The 20,885-nt window shown below is 49.0% G+C and overlaps 1 protein-coding gene across 1 annotated transcript in view; it reads left to right on the top strand.

Annotated features, from left to right (window-relative positions):
- The first annotated feature begins 13,676 nt into the window (after positions 1–13,676).
- The window catches only part of Cldn14 (claudin 14), a 96,976-nt gene continuing 89,767 nt past the window's right edge, over positions 13,677–20,885 (top strand). The window contains exon 1 of the mRNA XM_087576427.1: positions 13,677–13,985. The gene's annotated coding sequence lies outside the window, so the exon portion shown is untranslated. The remainder of the gene's footprint in view (positions 13,986–20,885) is intronic.

Genomic DNA, 20,885 nt, shown 5'->3' with positions numbered 1-20,885 from the left:
GTGATGTGGCAGATCCCAGCACCCAGGTGGCAGAGCCAGCAACATCCCTACGAGTTTAAGGCCAGGGCTACATAGAGAGATCAGGCTAGCCAGGGCTACATAGAGCATTCAGGCTAGCCAGGGCTACATAGAGAGATCAGTCTAGCCAGGGTTACATAGAGAGATCAGGCTAGCCAGGGCTACATAGAGCATTCAGGCTAGCTAGGGCTACATAGAGCATTCAGGCTAGCCAGGGCTACATAAAGATTCAGGCTAGCCAGGGCTACATAGAGCATTCAGGCTAGCCAGAGCTACATAAAGTTTCAGGCTAGCCAGGGCTACCTAGAGAGTTCAGGCTAGCCAGGATTACATAGAACATCCCAGGATAGCTAGGGGCACATAATCAGACCCTTTCTATAAATAAATAAATAATAAAAGATATGGACTGCAGTAGGGTAAACTGTATCTAATTAACTATCAGCCGTCCAGTGCACATGGATCCTGTATGGTCATAGGATGATTTCCCAGGGCAGACACAGACCAGAGAAGGAAGGTCCACCCCCACCCCCAGAATGTTCACAGGTGGGCTAGGGAGCAGGACACAAACCCAAGCAAGTTCTGCAGGAGGTGAGGGAGAGGAGGGCCGTGAGGAGTCCCCGGAGTTGAGTGGAGACGAGGCTGACAGGAGAGCAGAAGTGACAGAAGTCATCCAGAGGTTAGCAAAGCCAAGGTGAAGCACAGAGCTAGGACCTCTGCCCTCTTTGAAAAGAATGCCCTAGTTATAGACAGAGCAGAGCGTCCGACTTGGGGAGAATGGCAGTGACAGTGAGGTATAAAGCCAGGCCCCACAGGTCAAGGCAGGAACCATAGCCCGGCTTCCGGTTTCCATTTTCAGCACAGCATCAAGGGTTTATGAATCCCAGCCCCAAGAGATCCAGGTCATGAGCTCAGTTTCCAGCAGCGGCTGTCCCCAGGCCGGACCAGGTCCCTACCCTACTCACAGCACTCACAAGTTCCCTGTTATGGTCTCTGTGTTTTAACAGCAGTAAACAAACCACCCCACCACAAAGACCGTGTGTCAAGGGAGGACCTGCACAGTTCTGGGGCTTATGGGTATCACACTTCATTTATCCCAGGTAAACTTGAGAAGTGCACACTGCACAGAAGGTGGGGGCGGGGTCAAGCAATTAACAAGCAGAGGTGATTGATGGAGATAACCAGTTGGGAATAACAGGTCAGAGGCCTGCTGTTCCCCGAGCACAAGCATTTCTGCTGGATTCATCTGGAGGGACGTGGACTCCATGTGAGTGGAGGGATGGGGCGCAGAAGTGGATGGAGCCGATCATAGGACTCTGGGGACACAGAGTTGGGGTCTGCAGCCTGGAGTACTGGGAGGCAAACTAGAAACAGCCCTTGTCCAGATGTCACGTGGGGAAAGTGTTTGGATGGTGCCTCCTCTGTTCTCTGTATAGGCTTCAGGAGTCATGCCAGTGCCTTCTCTGGCCCTTGGGAACGCTTGAGCCATCACAGGGGCAGCCCCCAAGGTATGGCCTCTGCTGGAGGTGCAATCTAAAACCAGCTCAGCACCGTCCCCAGGGACTGGCCATGTCCTTCACAACCGTGTGAACAGCTTCCTGTCTGGGGAGAGTCCATGTTTGCCCAGAGCATGGCGTCTTGGTGGTGATTACTGTGGAAGACTGTATTAATTAATCACATCTCTGTTGTTGTGAGAGAGAGAGAGAGAGAGAGAGAGAGAGAGAGAGAAAACCCACCACAACCGAAGCAGCTTACAGAAGGAATGATTTATTCCTACTTTCATTTCCAGAGAATTAGAGTCTGGAGAGCAGGAAGAGCATGCAGGGGCAGGAAGCTGAGGGTCACAGCTTGAACTGCAAGCATGGAGCGTGGGGGCGGGGGGGCTGCCACCTGGAAATGTCAGGAAGCATTTTATCTCAAATGCCACCCCCAGTGACAAACCTCTTACAGCAAGACCATGTCCCTTAAACGCCCCGTGCAGTGCCACCAACCGAGGACCAAGTATTTAATGCCTGAAACTATGGTGGGCATTTCTCATTCAAACCACGATAGACGCCATCCGGGAGCAAATGCGCTTTCTTGTCAAGGTCATGTCCTCTGAAGCACAGTTTTAGGCCATGTGTAGATGCTGTCCCACAGACAGGAATATGAAGATGGTTGCACACACTCCAAGTAGGAAGAAATCGGAGATGGAGGTGCAGGTGACCAAGGAGCTGTGAAAGTCAGCTCCAGGATGCCGTGGGACTTTTGTCCCTGAAGACTCAGCCAGTTTCCCAGAGGACTGCCTGTGCTGCTTTAGGAGTGAGGGCAGGAGAGGAGGGGTCCCCCTGCGCTTGCTGATAGGGGATCAGGAAGTGTCTGCAGTGGCGAGGGGTAGTGGAAGAGAAGAGGGGGAGGGGATAAGGCTGTTTTCCACCTTTTGGTCCCACTGCTCAGGGACCACTGTCAGAGGCAGAGGGTAGAGTGCCCGGATATCTGGTACGGCCATGTTTCTGCCTAGTCTAGGTTGGCCTGGGAGTAAGGGGAGGCAAAGAGAAAACAGGCCAGCTATAGGCTCACCAGCAGGGTAGCCAGGAAGGATGAGGGGCAGGAGGTATTGGAGGGGCACGTGTGACATTGTCTCTTCACTGTAGGGTCTCCATCCCATAGAGACTGATGTCATTGTTTATGGCTGCTGCTTGTTGCAACAAGCCACCAAGTTATGTAGGGACTGACACCCGAGCTCAAGAATCATCATAGGGTAGGAGGTCTTTCCCCATCAGCAAAGCAAGTGCTTGACACTTCATGCTCTTCCCCTAAGTCAGCATAGCCAGGGTGTGGTTGCCCTGGGACTCCAGACTCCAGCACTGCCTGAAGTCTTTGTGTTTCCCACAAGTCACTGCCTGTCCCTTCGGTAATTTATGTCACACACACACACACACACACACACACACACACACACACACACACACCATCGGTGAACACAGTGTTTCTGCAGATTTCATTTCACCCTTCAAGGTCACTGTTGGGCAGGCAGTGTGTCTCAGTCACCTGCAGGGGGCACCGCTCCCCACCAGTGTAGCATGGTGAGGGTGGTCCCGACTGGAGTCCTGTCAGGACAGAGGAGGAAGGTCTAGTGCATGGCCAAGTAACCCAACTGGGGCAGAAATGTTGCCAAGGTCTAAGAGGTGCAACAAATCTCTTCCTTCCCCTCCTCTTCCCTCCATCCTCCTTTCCTTTCCCCTCCTTCTTCCTCTTCCCTCCTTCCCCCTTTCCCCTCCTTCCTCATTCCTTTCCCTCCCCTCTCCTCCCCAACCCTTCTCCTCCCCTTCCCTGCTAGACCCTGAACCCACCACAGGGAGCTCCCAGGTGAGTTCTTTTATAACAACCTCTTTGTTGTCCTGAAGGGAACATTAAGAGTAGTGACACAGGCCCCATATGTGCACAAGACACAGCACATGCTTGGAAAGGTGGTGCATGTTTAGGTGGACAGTGCATGGCGTGTGATATAAACACAAAGGGTGTGGAAGTGGGGCTTTTGTGACACGTTAGAATATATGCCTACTTAGTATGCCTGGCCCTTTATACCAAGAGAGAAAATGAGATAAGAAAAAGGCTCTGGGTTGAGTCCTCAGCTACAGAGCCGACTCGGGTGCTCAGAGCCAAGAGAACCGAACAAATCAGGGCCCAGGCTTCCCAGAAAACAGCACAAAAGCACACCTTGCATTCACAGGGAGCTTATCTCCAAGCTCAGACATGCAAGCCTCCACCCGTATGAGCACCCTGTGGTCGAAGAGAAAACCTCTGGGGAGGGCTGCTGCTCTGGCTCAGCCTCGGTGAGAGCCCCAGGGTCAGCCGGCCAACCAAAGTCCACTCTCCAGGGCTGGGCACACGGTTTGGAGGATCACACTGTTTGCTGTGCAAGCATGGAGACCTGAGTTCAAATTCCCAGGGCCCAGGTCTGACACTGGCTGTCACCTCTGTTGTGTGGGGGTGAAGGCAGAGGGTCACTGTGGCTTGCCGGCCACTGAGCTAGCTCCACCAGGTTCAGTGAGAGACCAGTCTCAGTGGAATAAGGTGGACAGTGATAGAGCAGGGCACCCAAAGTCCCCCTATAACTCTGTGCATGCATTCTAGTGTTTCTGTACAGCACATACACATGTGCACATAGTCATACACATGCACACACTCAAATATTCACACATACACTCACTCACACATATACACACATACACTCACAGAATCACACTCTCACACACACTCATACACATACATACACACACTTATACTCTTATACATATCACATACACTCACACATGCATACTCACATATATACACGTGCATACACACTCACACAAGCATACATACACTCACCCACACATACACACACACTCATGCATAGACACATTTGCTCATAAACACGTATCCACACACACTCACACATTCACATACACCATATACTACACACTCATATATGCACATCACAGACATATAACACAATGCATATACATACATTCACACATGGATATACACATAGATACATGCATATACATACTCATACAGACACAGAGATGCATTCACACACTTATACACACATCGTACTCACTCACACACTCATATACACACATGCATGCACACATGAACACCCTCACACATGTACATGAACACATGCATACACACATTCACACACATATACATATACATGCATACGTGCATATGCATACACTTCACTCATACACAAACATATACATATACGCACAGATGCATTCACTCACACACACATACATGCATGTGCGTGCACACACGCGCGCGCACACACACACACATACACACACACACACTTTAAAAATTAAAAGTAAAACTGCCTTTCCTGAAAAGGAAGGGTCTAATGGGGTCGGGAGGCATGAGGGGAAAACAAGTCCGGCCTATGGGAGAAAAAAGAAAAACCAACTATCCTATGTCCTCTTTCTGAAGCCAGACGTGTACAGGGGACATGAAGTCAGGAGGGAGGACAGAGAAGGCTAGTGGTGAACGTAACGACGTGCAATTCTACAGGCGTGACAACGCTATACAGAGCCCGTTGTGTTAATAGACTCACTAGAAACTTTTTAGTCTCAAAATCTTCCTCTAGGGGGCAGTACCACCTCTGTTGAGAACCACTGACCCATAGAACCTTAACCTGTGTGCCCCTCTGAGGGAGGGAGAGGAGAGATGAGCAGGGAGCATAAATCACACGTGTGAGTCCAGCTCCGTGAAACACAGACTCGCTCGTTCTAGTTGCCCAGTGAGCAAATAAACTACTGTATGGGACACAAGTATTACTTGCCTTTCACCTGAAGCTGGGTCTTAGCTGTCAGTCCTGTGTTTCCTCAGGCAGCCCTATGACAACACAAACCCTTGGGAACAAGCTGCATGAATACAAGTGTGTTAGCCAGCTTGCTGTGACGACACCGAAATGTCTGAGTACCGGTGGCTTACCGAGTGAGAAAAGGTTGTTTAGTTCATAGCTCCCACGAAATCCTGACTGGTCTTGAACTTTGTAGGCAGGAGTTAATCCCCCTGCCTCTGCCTCCCATGTATAGACGTGCACCACCATACTCAGTTTTAATCAGTGTTGGGGACCGAACTCAGGGTTTCATACATGATAAGCAGGTGTGTTATCCACAAAGTGTGTTCTAGCCCCAAGATCTTTAAACTAGTCTTGCCCAAAGAGGGGAAAGGTTGGTGGCACCCTGGATCTAAGGAACAGCCTGTGAGTCCTACGCATCTGCCATTGCACCTCAGCCCTTCTCACTTAGTTTCCGGGGGTCCGTTCAACTTCCAGGCACAGGATGGTGCAGAGGTGTCCTGCTGAGATGTAGGACAGTGAGCCTGACAATGAGGACATCTGGGAAGGCCTGTGGGCCTGGTGTGTGGGGATGTTGTTTCCAGGGGTAAGTCCTGGTTTGCTCTTGACTCCTCTGGGATGATGGAAATGGCAGAGGCACCCCTGCTGAGGTTGAGACAGGGAGAGGAGAGTCTTAGCTAAAGGAGTGTCCTTATTTGCACAGGACTTACCTGAACCTGCTTTCACTAAAACTTCCCAAGGCTTAATATCCTTGGGGGTGGGCCCACGGTCTGTCATCCCTTACTAATGTTCTCTCCAGGTAACAGTAGGGAAGAAACGGGGCTGGCAGCTTGGTTACCATATCCCTGGGAGCAAGAAGCTGGCTGGAGTGGTGTGTTCAAAAATGGGAGATTCTGTCCTTGGAGACCTCGGACTCCCCAGGGGTGGGGAACTTGGGAGAGGGTCTTTGCAAGGAGTGAATTAACACTTTGGAATTACACTTTGGGGTGGGAAGGGTTGGGGCGGGAAAGGAAGCTAATCAATGGTCATCCCCTGACTGGGTAATCTGTTAACCAGTGCACAGGACACACAATTTCAACCTCAGTTTACCTGCAGGACGGAGCTCCTCACTGACTTACTTAGGAATCCTGTGAGGTACCTGGTGAGCATGTGTGGGCCTCTCTGAGGGAGCCTGCCTCTGCAGGCCTCGGGCAACTATTGGGTGGTGAAGGGAGGTGCCCCTGCTGCAAGATGCTGAAGCCAGCTTCGGCCAGCTGTTGACTCTGCTGACTTGATTCAAACTACTTGCTGGGTCACGATTTAAAAAGTCCTATAAACTTACAATTAAGCTATATTACCTAAAGTGTAATGACCATTCCACACTGATTGCTTCCTAATTATCTTTGTGCCTTTTACTCCCTGATAGTTTTAGTGTATTTAATCCCTGTTATTATGGTTTGAATGTGAAATATCTCTCCAGTCATGGGTGTGTCTGTGTGTGTGCTATGTACGTGAGTCTGTGTTTGTGTGTGTGTGTCTGTAGGTATGTCTGTGTCTGTCTCTGTATGTCTGGATATGTGTCTGTGTGTATGTTCTCTATATATCTGTGTGTGAATATACCTCTGTATGTATGTGTCTGTAGGTATGTCTGTGTATGTATGTGTCTGTTTTTGTGTCTCTGTGTGTGTTTGTATGTCTGTGGGTGTGTCTATGAGCGTGCGCGCGCGTGTGTGTGTGTGTGTGTGTGTATGTGTGTGTATGTTTATGACTCTCTGGGTGTGTTATGTGTATGCACACTTGGTCTATGGTGTACACTATGTGTATCTGTGTCTCTGTGTGTCTATGTATGTATGGCTGTCTCTGTGTATATGTCTCTCTCTATATATATACATATATACATATATGTGTGTGTGTCTATGTATGTGTATATTACATGTGCCTTTGTGTGCATGTCTGTCTGTGTGTGTCTCTGTGTATATGTCTATGTATGTCTCCGTATGTACACTTGATCTCCAGTTAGTGGTGTGGTTTTGGGAGCCTTTGTGTGCATGTCTGTCTGTGTGTGTCTCTGTGTATATGTCTATGTATGTCTCCGTGTGTACACTTGATCTCCAGTTAGTGGTGTGGTTTTGGGAGGCTGTAGACTGTTGAGCTGAGGCCTGCCTAGTGAAGTGGGCCCCCAGGGGCAGGGAGGCCTTTAAGGCTTACAATGCAGCCCCACTTCTGTTCCAGTTTCTGTCTCCTGACCCGCAGGATGTGAGGAGGAGCTACACTGAAGACAGAGCTGCCCCACAGCTGTGCCTTCCTCAGGCCACCATGTTGGACAGGAACTCCTGACGTGGAGTCAACATGAGCCTATTCTCCTGAAGTTGCTTCTGTAAAGGTGACAACTGGATGTCAGAGTAAGGTAGTGCATCCCGCATAATGATGAGGCCTTTGGCACCTCCACCCAGTTCCACGTTCAGTGATAGGTTGGTGGCTTGAAATCTGATACAGTGGGAAGATTTATAGGCAGAAATTGTGATGCTGGGTTGATTTGGAAGAACATTCATGGACTCACATTATTTTATTTACTCAAAGTGATTTTACTGCTTATGTACACAACAGAATTTATGCCACTAGAGCCAAGGCAGTAGGTGCCTCCTATTTCCAACCGAGTAGGAGACCTGCCATGTCTTATAACAGCCAACTAGTGAATCCTGCTCTCAGAATCAGGTGGAATTTAGCATCCTCCTTCTTTCTGTTGCTCTCAAGGTGCTTTTGGACATCGACCGCTTTCTTAATCAAATGGTAGAGATCCTCAGGGGGATCGGGGAAAGGCTTTTGGACAGAAGGATTCTCAAGATTTTATTGCCAGTCACAAAACAGACCTGTGCCCACCATGGGAGTCCCTCAGGGTCACATCTATCTGAGAGGGAGACAGGACTTTCTTGGCCAGTTTGTCAGTCGTTCCTTCATGCCCTCAGCCATCAACGTAGGGCGGCACTGAGGAGAACCTGCCCTTCCCAGGAGCATGCCTTCCACCACTGATGGCAGAGGTCTGGCAGCAAAGAGGCAGATTCGCATGTTTAAATACTGAGTGGCATCCAGGGATCTGCCTTCTGCTGTGGCTCCTGAGAGACCTGCTCTCCTGTCTTCCTTAAAGGACAGCCTGTTTACTCGGCCCTCCCCGAGCAGGCACTGAAGAAACAGGTGTTTGTGCAGGCAGGCCTTGAAGGTATCTTTAAGGTAAACAGTGTTGATAAATCTTGTCTCTTTGCCTCATTAGCCGGTGATTCTTATTGATCTGGGTCTTCCCACAGCGCAGTAGGCTGGCTGTATCAGATGACAGCAGGCAGCTACTGTACTGAATCAGACTCCGTGGCAAGGAACAAACCCTAACAAGGCTTCCACATCACCTCCTGCCTACCTGGCCTTGCTCCTTCCCACCTGGAATACAGGTAACAATCTTGGTGGTAAAATCAATTCTTTTGTTGGCCTTTCCCAGAAAGGTGAAGACTGCCTAGGGTCTGGCACTGTCCTTTTCGGTTTTCAGGAATATGTCTGGCAGATGAGGGGAGAGAGACCCATGAGAGTTGACTGTGCAAGGGCCTGAGATGTCTCTTGGTACTGAGGGTGCACCACCAGGGGTTGCTGATGTCCACTGGGAGTCAGCAAGTGTCTTGTTTTCTCTGTGTGAATGTTGATCTCATGGGAAGCTATAAGCCAGTGGGGCCCCCTGAGGTTGCCTTCCTAACTGCTAGAGTCCAGGTCAGTGGGTGTGGTTTCTATCTTGAAGTTAATTTGAATCCAGATTTCAGCAGGGGTGTGTGATGGGACCTAGTTATCCCCACTCTGACCCACAGGGGCAAGTCCTGAAGGTGCGACTCACTGCCTCCTGGACACTTTCAGACTTCCAAATCAGGGACAAGGGTGTGAAGGGGACAGGGACATGCAGATGAGCTTCCTCACCAGGAAGGGGGTCTCCTTCCCACCGTGTGGCACCGTCCTGTGGTACCACCCCAACAGATACTGCTGATGTTGTCCTTACTGGACACAGACAGACCAGGCTTTCAGGATGCAAAGAGCATTTGGAAGAAAATAGGATATGGGAATTAAAATGGCTTTATTTTTTTTTTAAGGCAGGGTCTCACTATGTAGCTCTGGCTGGCTGGGAATCTGCTATGTAGACCAATGAAGACCAGGCCACCTGCCTGCCTCTGCCTCCCAAGTGCTGGGATTAAAGGCATGAAGGTATGTGGCATCATCAGACCTTGACGGGTACAGCCGAGCTGAAGGGAGGCCACAGGGGATGTAGGTGACCATAGGCAAATGTGACTGCTGTTCTTATATGAGGAGTAAAGCTTGCACTCAGACCAGAGAAGCAGGAGAGTTGCTGTGAGAACCCAGGAGCCCCGAGCACTGCTGGCAAGCAGAATAGAGCAGTGACTTCTGAGAGTCTTCAGAAGGACCCAGCAGGCAGGAAGAGGTGTCCTGTGTAGAAAGATATTGAAGTGAAATTCAGTTGTTTTTTGTTTTTTGCTTGTTTGTTTGTTTTTTTTTTTTTCATTCTCTCCTTGAGCCGGAGCAGGAGGATAGCAAAGAGCAACTTGTCGGATAGTTGCTCACCCTTGAAGCTGCCTATCCTGGGCATCCCCACACTCTCCTGCCTCAGCCACGCCATTGATCAGAAAGCTTTGTCCATAAAAGACACACAGTCTGCTGGATTGCTCTGACTACTAGGTTGCCCACCACAAGGCCACCAGGACTCAAGTGGGGTTTGCATCATCCCTCCCTTAGCCCAGCCTCCCCAGAGTCTAACCTTGTGCAGGGGTCACACTGGCTAAGATTCTGTCATTTCATCTACCCGCTCACTGTAAGAGAGCCAATATGGGGGCATGGGTACCCCAGGCTGTGCGATCTCGGCTAGGGGTCGGAGGATGCTCCAGCAATCTTTTCACTACTACGTGGCTGACAGCTCACACAGGGTTCAGCTGTCTTTTTTTTTTTTTTTTTTTTTTTTTTTTGGAGCTGGGGACCGAACCCAGGGCCTTGCGCTTCCTAGGTAAGCGCTCTACCACTGAGCTAAATCCCCAGCCCCTCAGCTGTCTTTTTGAACACTGCGGAGGACTGAGGATTGGAGGCTCCAGAGCAGGTCTTGTTGCTCTGGGACCAAATTTAAATTTGAACAGAATGGAATGGAATGTCCTATCTCTAGAGACTTCCATTCTTGGAGATTTAAAGTCCCTTCCTAACTGATGGCCTGCTGTAGGCAAAGTGAAGAATGTCGAAGGTCGGATTAGCAATGAGAAACTTCACAATACATACCAAGGTGCCTTGAACCGCATAGCAAGGAGGGAAGGCCAGCAGAAACTGAGGACCACATTTCACTTTGGGTACAGGTAATTTCTGAGCCCCGCCCCCGCCCCATGCCCCACCCCCACACCCCAGCCTAGCTTTCACTCTCCTGCCACCTTTCAGTGACTGCTTTCCCCATCTGTTCTCCATTCTGCCTCCCTCCCCCGCCCCCAGTGGAGCCTTTTCTCGAAACCTGTTTCTTTCTGCTACTGACCCATTGCCATGGCTACTCTGTGGTGCAACATGCTTCCTCTTTGAGTTCTTGGCCCTTCAGAATAAAAGACAAAAATCTGCGCCTGTTGTGAAAATCTCCCCCTTCTTCGGTGTGTTCACTCAGATAGCTGTTGATCACTCCTAATCTCTGCTTCTCCTTTCTGAGATTTATAGCTTGGTTACATGCCCGCCCCTTCTTCAAGCTTGCTAAAGGCTGAAGTCTTCATCCATCACTCTGCCTGGTATCCATCTCACACAGTGTGATGAGTCCTCGAGGGCCCAGGGCAACTGCCCATCCTCCTCCCTTTTGCCTAGTGCATTCCTTTTTCCTTCTTTCTTCTCTTCCTCCTCACCTTTGTTCTCCTCCTCCTCAATTTTCTTCTTCCTCTTCTTCCTCTTCTTTCTCTTTCTCCTCCTCCTCCTTTTCTTCTTCTTCTTCTTCTTTTTTTTTTTGGTTCTTTTTTTCGGAGCTGGGGACCGAACCCAGGGCCTTGCGCTTCCTAGGTAAGCGCTCTACCACTGAGCTAAATCCCCAGCCCCCTCTTCTTCTTCTTCTTCTCGAGACTTTCTACATAGAGTCTTTCTACATAGCTCTGGCTAGCCTGGAACTCACAGAGATCGGCCGGCTTCTCCTTCTTGAGTGCTGGGATTTAAGGTGTGTGCCACCATGACCAGCCTCCTTTCATTTTTCTAATCAAAATTTTACACCTCCCCAGAGGACAGCAGTGTCAGGCACCTGCCTGGCCACCTAACAGGGGCGGGGGTCCTTGTCATCTCAACCGCATCAGGCACCTGTCTTGGTCACCTCACCCGGGCCTCCATGTCTTCTCAGCTGTTTGCTGACAGCGTCCTAATGCACATACTTCCTTCCCAGAGTGTGTTGGGAGGAACAATAGTCCTAAGGAATGATCTACCATATGAAGCACCGTTCAGTAAAGAAATTATTTTCTTAACACACTGTCCCTAAACCCAGACAGGTATAGAGCTCTTCACACGGGCAACCATGCCATGGGGACACTTCATTCTGTGTGTCAACTTGGTTGTGCCATGGTCCAGATATGAGGCCAAATGCTATCCTGGATGTTTCTGTGAGAAGGCCTTCGGTTAATGTATTGCTTGGTATTGCTGTAATGAAACACCATGACCGAAAAACCTGTTGGGGAAGAAAGGGTTTATTTGGTTTACATTTCCACATTCTGTTCATCACTGAAGGGAAGTTAGGACAGGAACTCAAGCAGGACAGAAACCTGGAGGCGGGAGCCAATGCAGAGGCCATGGAGGGGAGGCTGCTTACTGGCTTGCTTCCCCTGGCTTACTCAGCCTGCTTCTTATAGAACCCAGGACCACCAGCCTAGGGATGGCCCCGCCCACTCAATCACTCATTAAGATAATGCTCCGAAGCTGGATTTTATTGTCATTTTCTCAGTCGAAGTTCCCTCCTTGCAGATGAGTCTAGCCTGTGGTGAGTTGACATTAAAAACTAGCCAGCATGGTTCAGGTGACACAGTAGACAGCAGAGGGGATTATGCCCATGATGTAGGTGACCTCATTTTGTTAGCTGGGGACCTAAATAGAGAGGTGAAAAGCCCCACCCCCAAGGAGGTGAATGGCCTTGAACTTGAACCCCACTATTGACTCTCTGAGACACTCTAGTATATTTGCATGTGTAAGCTAGCCTGTGCACCTGAGCTAGCCTGTACACCTGTGTACTGTTTGTGGAGGTCAATATCAAGTGTCCCCCTCAGTCGATATCAGCCTTACTTTGTGAGGGAGGGTCTCTCACTGAGCTAACTTGGCTGCCCGGCGAGCTCTGGGAATTTGTCTACCTGCACACACCCTGCACACGCCCACACGGGGTGACAGGCATGCATAGCCCTGTTCACATTTTTCTTCCTGTTTTCTTCCCGCTTGTATGGCGCGTCACCCGCTGAGCATTCTCCAGCTCCTCAGTTGACAGTATTTCTAAACTCATTTAAAGATCAAAGCAGATGTAAGGCACATGTGCAAGGCCTTTCAGGAAATGGGGAGCAGAGCTGAGACCCAGTTGGCCTGTGTGGCTGCAGACTGTTTCCCAGTCAGTCTTGCCTTTCCCTGGTGCCAGGGCAGAGTCTCTTATACCAAAGCAACTTGTGTACATTATATTGCAAAGCTCAGGTAGAAGGTAGACCAAGTAGTATGGAGTAGCAGCTCCTATGGTCAGCCGTAAGCCACATGTGGACTAACGTGAGCCTTGTCTTCTGCTGGACAAGACCTTTCTAGACCCAGGCTTCAGTGGAGGTGAACACACCATGGAGGTGACCTGGGCAGTGAGCAGGTAAGCAGGGACAATTCCTGTCACCGTCCCTGGTAATAAAGTTATTTACAAGTTGTACTTTCCAGTCTCTCTGTCCTTCCCTCACAGCCTTGCTGTGTCTTCGCCCCGTCACCTAAGGAGACGCTTCTTGTGTGTTTCTTCTCACCAGAGTGGAGCTGCCTTTCCGGCAACTTCTGATCTCATCTTTCTCCAGCCCTTCCACCACATGTATTTCTTCCCCCGAACCTCTTCACCTCCTTGATTTTCCTCTGGATAATTTCCCGTTTCTTAGTACCACTCTCAATCTGAGCTTTCTTCTGAATTTGGACACCAAGTGTCACTAGTGGTGACCGGCAACAATGAGGCCTAAGAAAACAGGTCATTCGAGCTGTGGAGACGTCAGAGAAAGACTCTCAGACTTTGATTGGCCTTTTGTTAAGAGAACAGTGACTTTGTGAGCCGGCCTGAGTGAGACACTGGCCCCTTTTAAAGAGGACTGAGTCAGAATGGCATGTTCTGAAAGGGCAGCGTTGATAGCTGAAACTAGGTGTGCCTCAGGCTGGGACTGGGGGAAGCCTGAGCATCTTGGGCACCAGCAGAGTGACCAGCAGCCTTGGGAAGGAGAGGGCCCAGTGGAAAGCCAGGCAGATCTGATTGGTGGGGAAGGTGAACTAGGGAAGTTGCCCAGAGGTGCACACAACCTGCCAGGCAGAAGCAGGAGCCAGGGGCACCTGGGCAAGAAGGCCCTAGAAGATGTTCAAGAGGAGCTCCAGACAGGCACCCGGATACAGTTCTGGACCTGGAGGAGGACACGTCTACACTGTGAGTGCCGTCTCTGATGTCGTTCTGATATTTGTGTTTCTCTCCATCACGGACAGGCCGAATTGTAGGTGAGGCCGTGGGATGGAGAAAGAGGTAAGAGGAAAGATACAGAAGGAGGAAAGGAAGGGAAACACACATCTTGGTGAAGCAGGTCGAGCTGATGACTAATTCACTGACTTGATTTAGTAAGTGGTTGTGGGTACCTAGAACTTACAGCCATTAGTGTATCCGTCCGAGCTCAATGCCAGAAAAATAGACTTCGCTTGTCAAGGTGCTGTCAAGGATGGATAGCTCTGGTCACTGAAGACATGGAGGTAGATGATTACTTGGGGCTTTGACTTGCATGGGTGTTGCTGGCCAGATTGGGTCCCAAGGGAATTAGAAAACCTGACGTGACTGAGAGACCCAGGGCTCTCACTGTACACTCCTCTGAGGAGTCATTTCTCTGGAAAGGGGGTGGGGAACTTATCTGTACTCCACCAGCCTAGCAGCTTCTCTCTCCAGGGAGGAATTAAAACCAGGTATAAACCCAGAGGCTTACCATCGATGGCTAATGGTGCAATGTACTCGATCCATAAACCAATGTGACTTACGTTTGAGAATGTCTACACTGATGAGTGTCACCTAGGTTCCCTGTAAGCATGGCCTTCAACCCCAGGGCTTTCCTTAACAAATATGACCCCAGCAGCCAGATGCTGACTGGCTTGTTCTCTTTTCCTGGAAGTGCTCTGGAATTGAGTAGGACCATGACCAAGAATAAGGGTTCTGGAGGCCACGCCATCTGGGCTCCAGTCCTAGTGCTGAGTTCTTTAACCTCCCTTGCCTCTCCATCCCCTCACCTGTAAAATGGACATGTTAGTCCTTACCTCACAGAGCCGGTGTAGAGATGATGTTAGTGTAGACAGGTTACGTGAGGTAGTGACTGGCATTCAGCAAAGGACACATTCATGTTCTCTGTATGACTGGGGTAAGTTAGGGTTGAGAGACACAAAAGAGCAGACCAGGGTCCTGCAGCCACTCATATAGATGCTGCAACCTGAAGCACCACCATTATTCTCTGGAGTCATTGCAGAAGTAGAAATACAGCTCCCCGGGGATAAAATTGCTTAAGAAGATAAGCCAGAGACGTCACACTATTTTCTTCTTGTTTTGCTCTAAATCTGACTTTCTTTAAGCTTTCTCTACCAGAAACTACAGGTCATGGGAGAAGGGTGCAAAAGAGGGAAGTGGGATATTGGGAACTGGTTCACCGTTTTAAAGGATTTCACTGCCTGTCCTTAGGAGATTTATGGGAGGGGGGGCGTTAGGGGTTGGGGGGGTGGGGGAGGAGTGGGAGGGGGGGACCTGCATAGAGAAACTTTATTTCAAAAAAGAAAGAAAGAAAGAAAGAAAGAAAGAAAGAAAGAAAGAAAGAAAGAAAGGGAAAGGGAAAGGGAAGAAAGAGAAAAGAAAAGAAAAGAAACATTTTTTTAAAACTGCAAGTGTGTTAATCCCAACACTCAGGAGGCAGAGTCTCTATGAGTTCCAGGATAGCCTGGTCTGCCCAGCAAGCTTTGGAACAGCCAGGGCTACACAAAGAGAAACCCTGTCTTGAAAAAATTAACAAAAATTAATTAATTAAAACCGTTTAAATACTTGTTATAAGCTTGTGAAATACAATTTGTGGTGGTTTGAATGAGAACCGTGTGGGGGACACTTGATCTGAGTTGGTAGGGTTGGGGGGCTCGGTTGTTGGGAGATAGAGCCTTGCTGAGGGAAGGAAGTCACCGAGGCGCTTCCAGTGTTTATAGCCCTCCCACCCCTGCTCACCCCACTTTGTGCCTATGGTTGTGAATGCTCAGCTTCCTGCTGCCCTGCCTGTCTCTTCCTACCATGACAGATGCTTACACCTCTGGAGTCAGGAGCCCAAATACTTTCCCATCGGTAAGCCGGCTGCCTTTGGTTGTGACGTTTTATAACAGCAACAGGAAAGTAACTTACTTTGGCTTTCTGTAGTACGACCTTGCTAAGTTCATGTAATTCTAGCAGTATAGTCGCACATGTATAGTGTTTTCCTTGAACAAATGCAGAATTGAAGATAAGTTAACAAAACAAGAGTTCTAGTTTTGACAGTGCCAGCGATATCCTTTCTTCTAAAGGTTTAATTTGGCGATGGCTTCAATGGAGTAAATTATAGAGAAGGAAAAGCTCGTGAAACAAGCCATCCATCTCAATTGCAAGTTCGAAAAGCCGTAGACTTAGGCATCGATGTGCCGTGTAGAGGCTGTGTAGATGCTGTGTAGATGCCATGTAGATGTTCCTGGAGCCACACTTACACGAGTCACCAAATATAACTTAAATATAATTATAATCCCCATCCCTGTGTGTACACCTTCCAAACCGTGCACCTGGATCTTCCACTTCTCGGTTCCCGCAGTGTAACTCACACAGATGTAGCAGACAGCGTCTTGATGGTCTCTGTCATTTGGTACGTGACATCCTCCCTTGGGCATGGAACAGGGAGGGAACGAGGTTAGACACACTGATCAATTTGGGGGCCACCTGCGGTTCAGCAGAAATGAGTCTAGCGATGTTCATGCATCCATTTCTCAGCTCATCCAAGGACTGAGTTATGCAGTTAGGATCTGCCTTAAACTGGTTTTACAGTGATGAAACTGAGGCTTAAATTAGTAATTTGCGGGGCCACCTTTACTTTTAGTAGTAAAGTCAAGATTTAAGTCAGAATCCCAAATACCAGAACCCACAATTTTGATCACAGTTTTTCAAAACACTTGGGTGTTTGTTTGTTTTAGATGAGTCTAGAGTGGGAGAGGTGACTCAGTGGTTAAGAGCACTGACTGCTCTTCAGAGGACCCGGGTTTGATTCCCAGCCACCACATGGTGGCTCACAACTATATGTAACTAACTCTAATTCCAGGGCATCCAATGACCTCTGACCTTCACGGGCACATAAGTGGTATATAGACATATGTTCAGACAAAACACTCATACATGTAAAATAAGATTTAAAAAAAGCAACCAAGCAAACCAATGAACACAATATCCAAATCTAATTTCCTTTACTCTCTGGATATAGGGAGAGAGGAATGCAGCTGAGCTTGAGCCTCAGAAGAAAGAACGCTGGTAGCCATTTATTACTATGTAGAAGGCTGACGAAGGTGACGAATCTCTTGGCTGATGTGGCTAAGTATGATGGATGCTAAGAAAATCAAATCCCCCTCTTTGGTCTTAGCTTCCCCAAGAGCTCCCAAGGGCAGTGCAGCTTAATGGTTAGAGAAGGAGTATTCTACGTGGTGGGTTACCCACGGTGAAATGCCCAGTGGCCACACTACCCTGAAACACGTGCCTGCATTCTGGCACTCAAGAAGTGGAGTTCACGGGTTTAAGGCCAGCCTGGGCTATATAACGAGTTCAAGGACAGCCTGGGCTATATAACGAGTTAAAGGACAACCTGGACCACATAGTGAGACTCTTTCGAAACAAACAAAACAGAGGGAGGAGACAGAGGGGCCTAATACACTCTGAGGTGCTCTGGAGGCAGCCAAAGCTAGCTGGTCTCATTTTAGGGAGAGTGTAAACCAGGCTGCCATGTGTTTCCCAGGGAAACCCATCGCTGTGTCTTTTATCATTTCAATTCCCGATATATTGACCTTTATCCCTCATACCTTAGACACGTAGGGGTGAGGAACGTTCTTTATAATCCCTGGTGACAGTCCAAGAAAATGTCACTCCCAGTACGAATGCTCTCCTGGAATCTCCAGTCTGGAGGACGGAATCAGGCAGGGCCTGTCTCCATCAATCAGGGCACCTGGAGCTAATGTTTCGTTCTTCGGTTCCAAAGGCCGTCGCCTTCCAAGAACCTCCATCTCCTCTGTCTGTGGGTGGGTCTGAAGTTCACTCCCGCACAAATGGCTCCCTCTTCAGCCTCCTGGAAACCTTCCATCCAGGTCTGATCCTGCATCCTAGGGTGTCACCCCAAGGGTGAGAGTCAGAAGGAAGAAGAGGAGGGGAGGCTCAGCCTCCACACCCCATGAACATCTTTGACCATGTTTTGGGCAAAGAGAATGGTATAGAATTGACTGATGGGGACCTTGGTGCCGTCACACAGGCTCCGTGTTATAAGACATGGGGGGTGGTGGGTGGTTTATGTGTTAAAACATGTTAATCGGGCTGGGGATTTAGCTCAGTGGTAGAGCGCTTACCTAGGAAGCGCAAGGCCCTGGGTTCGGTCCCCAGCTCCAAAAAAAAAAAAAAAAAAAAACATGTTAATCACGGCACCCTCCTTACTTCTAGCCACATGTAAAGCTGCTTCTACAACATACTGTAGGCATAGGGGGAGGGACCTCATCTGTATAGTCCTCTGCTCACTGAATGCCCCTCCCCTATTGGAATCATTTCTAAACTGTGCAGACAATATTGCTGCACTAAAATAACCAAACAACCCTTAAAGAATGTGTGGCTTTCCACAGAGGGATATTGGTGTGGGATAGAAAGAAATAAAAGGCGGATGTCTCCCTTAGAAGCTTTTGCCTTATCTATCTATCTATCTATCTATCTATCTATCTATCTATCTGCTTCTATCCTTCCCATTTTATTTTATATTACAGGAAGCCTACAGGAAAGAATGAGATGGGAACATCCATGTGCTGGGTGTCCAGATTTCATGACTGTGTTAACTGTAGAGCTGGAGAAATGGCTCAGTCAGTAAAGTACGTGCCCTGGAAGTATGAGGGTCTGAGCCCCCTCCCCAGTACCTCGGTAAAACCCAGACCTCGAAGCCCCAGCCCGTAATCCCAGTTCTGGAGAGACAGAGGAGGTCCCGGGGCTCACTGGTCGGCTAGTCCAAGGCAGAGAGACCCCTGTCTTAGTGAGAGACGCTGCCTCAGAAACTCAGGTAGGAAATGATGAAGAAACCTAATGTTGACCTGGCTTCTACATGCATGTAAGCATGTGGGCACGCATTTGAAGATACAAAGTATCCTAGACTTTGAAGATACAACGTATCCAGTGCTCACCCGGGGATGCGTATAGCCCAGGAATCATCAAAAAACAGCAAGAAAGCTTGTTCCTTCCAGACACATGTCACATTTGCTGTCTTCTCTAGTGATTGTTGTCCGGTTTCTGCCTGTTCACTGGAGGTTGGGTCTCCTCTCGCCTTTTTTTTTTATTAATATACATTAATTGTACAGTAGAATTGTTTTCATGATGTCATTTTTATATGTGTGTGTAACACCCTGTCTTGGGCCCTTCCCCACTTGGTCTTTTTCCTTTCTCCCAACAGCCATCCCATCTGACAGGTGAATCCTGAGTGTAATTAAACTCAAGCTAATTGTTTCTCCGCTCAGTGCTCACATTCCTAGAGCTTTGACTTTAGTATTGGCACAGTGGCTACAAGAGATTCCTCCCTTCTGACGAAGCTCACCCATCACTCTGAGGGCCCTGATTTATGCTCCTGAACCCCAAACCCTCCGCAAAGTCCACTGGGCGTGTCACCCAGTCTTGAGAGTTGATTTGGAGGGAGAGTGATTTGGAGGGAGAGTAGATCGAACAGGCAACCACACAAAGGTCCTGGAGGCTTGACTGTGTATATGACCTAGGAAAGGGTTTTGCACTCGGTGACCTACTGGCGCCCACATCAGGAAGGGATCTAGTTGAGGCCACATACATCATTCAGAAGCATTGTATAAATCACCACAGGGAAGGATTGTTGGAGGAACAAAAACCAAGCATCCCCAGGGGCCCAACACACAACCGGCTCATTATAAAAGCCTGATTCCCTGAAAAGTCCCAGGAAAGTGTCTGTGAAAGTGGGGGCTGTGGGGGATGATTTGTTACGCTGGGTTTGCATTTGTGGCTGATATTTGCCTAAGCCTTACAAACCCAAACTGGACATTCACCGTTAAAAATACCTCCTTTTCTGGGCTGGTGAGATGGCTCACTGGGTAAAGGGGCTTGCTGCCAAGCAATGGCTGCACGGTAGAGGGAGAGAACTGACTCACACCCCGTCATCCTCGGACTTCCACAGCTGTGGTGTGACACGTGTGTGTGCACCTGTGCACCAAATGAAGTGTAAAATTTAACAAAAAACCCCCCTAATCTCATTTTCTCTCTCTTTGAAAGATTTACTTCAGTTTTAATTGGTGTCTGTGTGGCTGTGTGAGGGTATGTGTACATGTGTATGGTGCCCTCTGTCAAGATGAAGTCGCCAGGTCCTCTGGAGCTGGAATTACAGGCAGTTGTGGGCTACTGGCCATGGGTGCAGGGACCTAATGCCCATCTACTCCAAGATCAGTTCTTGGTCTTAACAGCCTAGTGAGGCCACCTCTCCAGCCTCTCTTTCTCTTAAAAAAAAAAAGGGTGTGTGTGTATGTGTGTGTGTGTGTGTGTGTGTGTGTGCATGCAAGTATGTGTGTATGTGCATATATGTGTGTGCATGTGTGCATGTGTGTGTACATGTGTGTGCATGTGCATGTGTGTCGGTGTGTGCATGCCAGCATGCTTACCTGTGCGTGTTTATATAGAAGGCAGGGGTCAATTTTCATGATCTTCCTCTGTCACTCTCTGATTTGTTAAGACGGGGTCCCTCCCCGAACCTGCAGTTTGCCATCCCATCCCACATGCCCCGACCCCCTCAGCAGCATGAGGTTACAGGCACACAGCACCACGACTGTATCTTTGTTGGGTTCTGGGGGTCAGAGCTCAGGTCCTCCCATGGAGCGAGTATCTCACCCGCAGCCCCTCTCCAGGGCAGACAGCAGGTCTTTTCTCTTCATCTGTTAAGGCGCACCCCTTCCAAGTGCTCGCTTTGTGCCTAGGTGCTTTACACACCTTAGCGCAGTCTTTCTAACACTCCCGCCATAAGCACCCTTCCACACCTGACGGCAAACCAACAGTTGCGTT

This window comes from Rattus norvegicus, chromosome 11 (assembly GCF_021556685.1).
Source record: "Rattus norvegicus strain SHRSP/BbbUtx chromosome 11, alternate assembly SHRSP_T2T, whole genome shotgun sequence".
NCBI lineage: Eukaryota > Metazoa > Chordata > Mammalia > Rodentia > Muridae > Rattus > Rattus norvegicus.
Note: the sequence above shows the minus strand (reverse complement) of the source record. Positions and strands in the feature narration are given on the sequence as shown.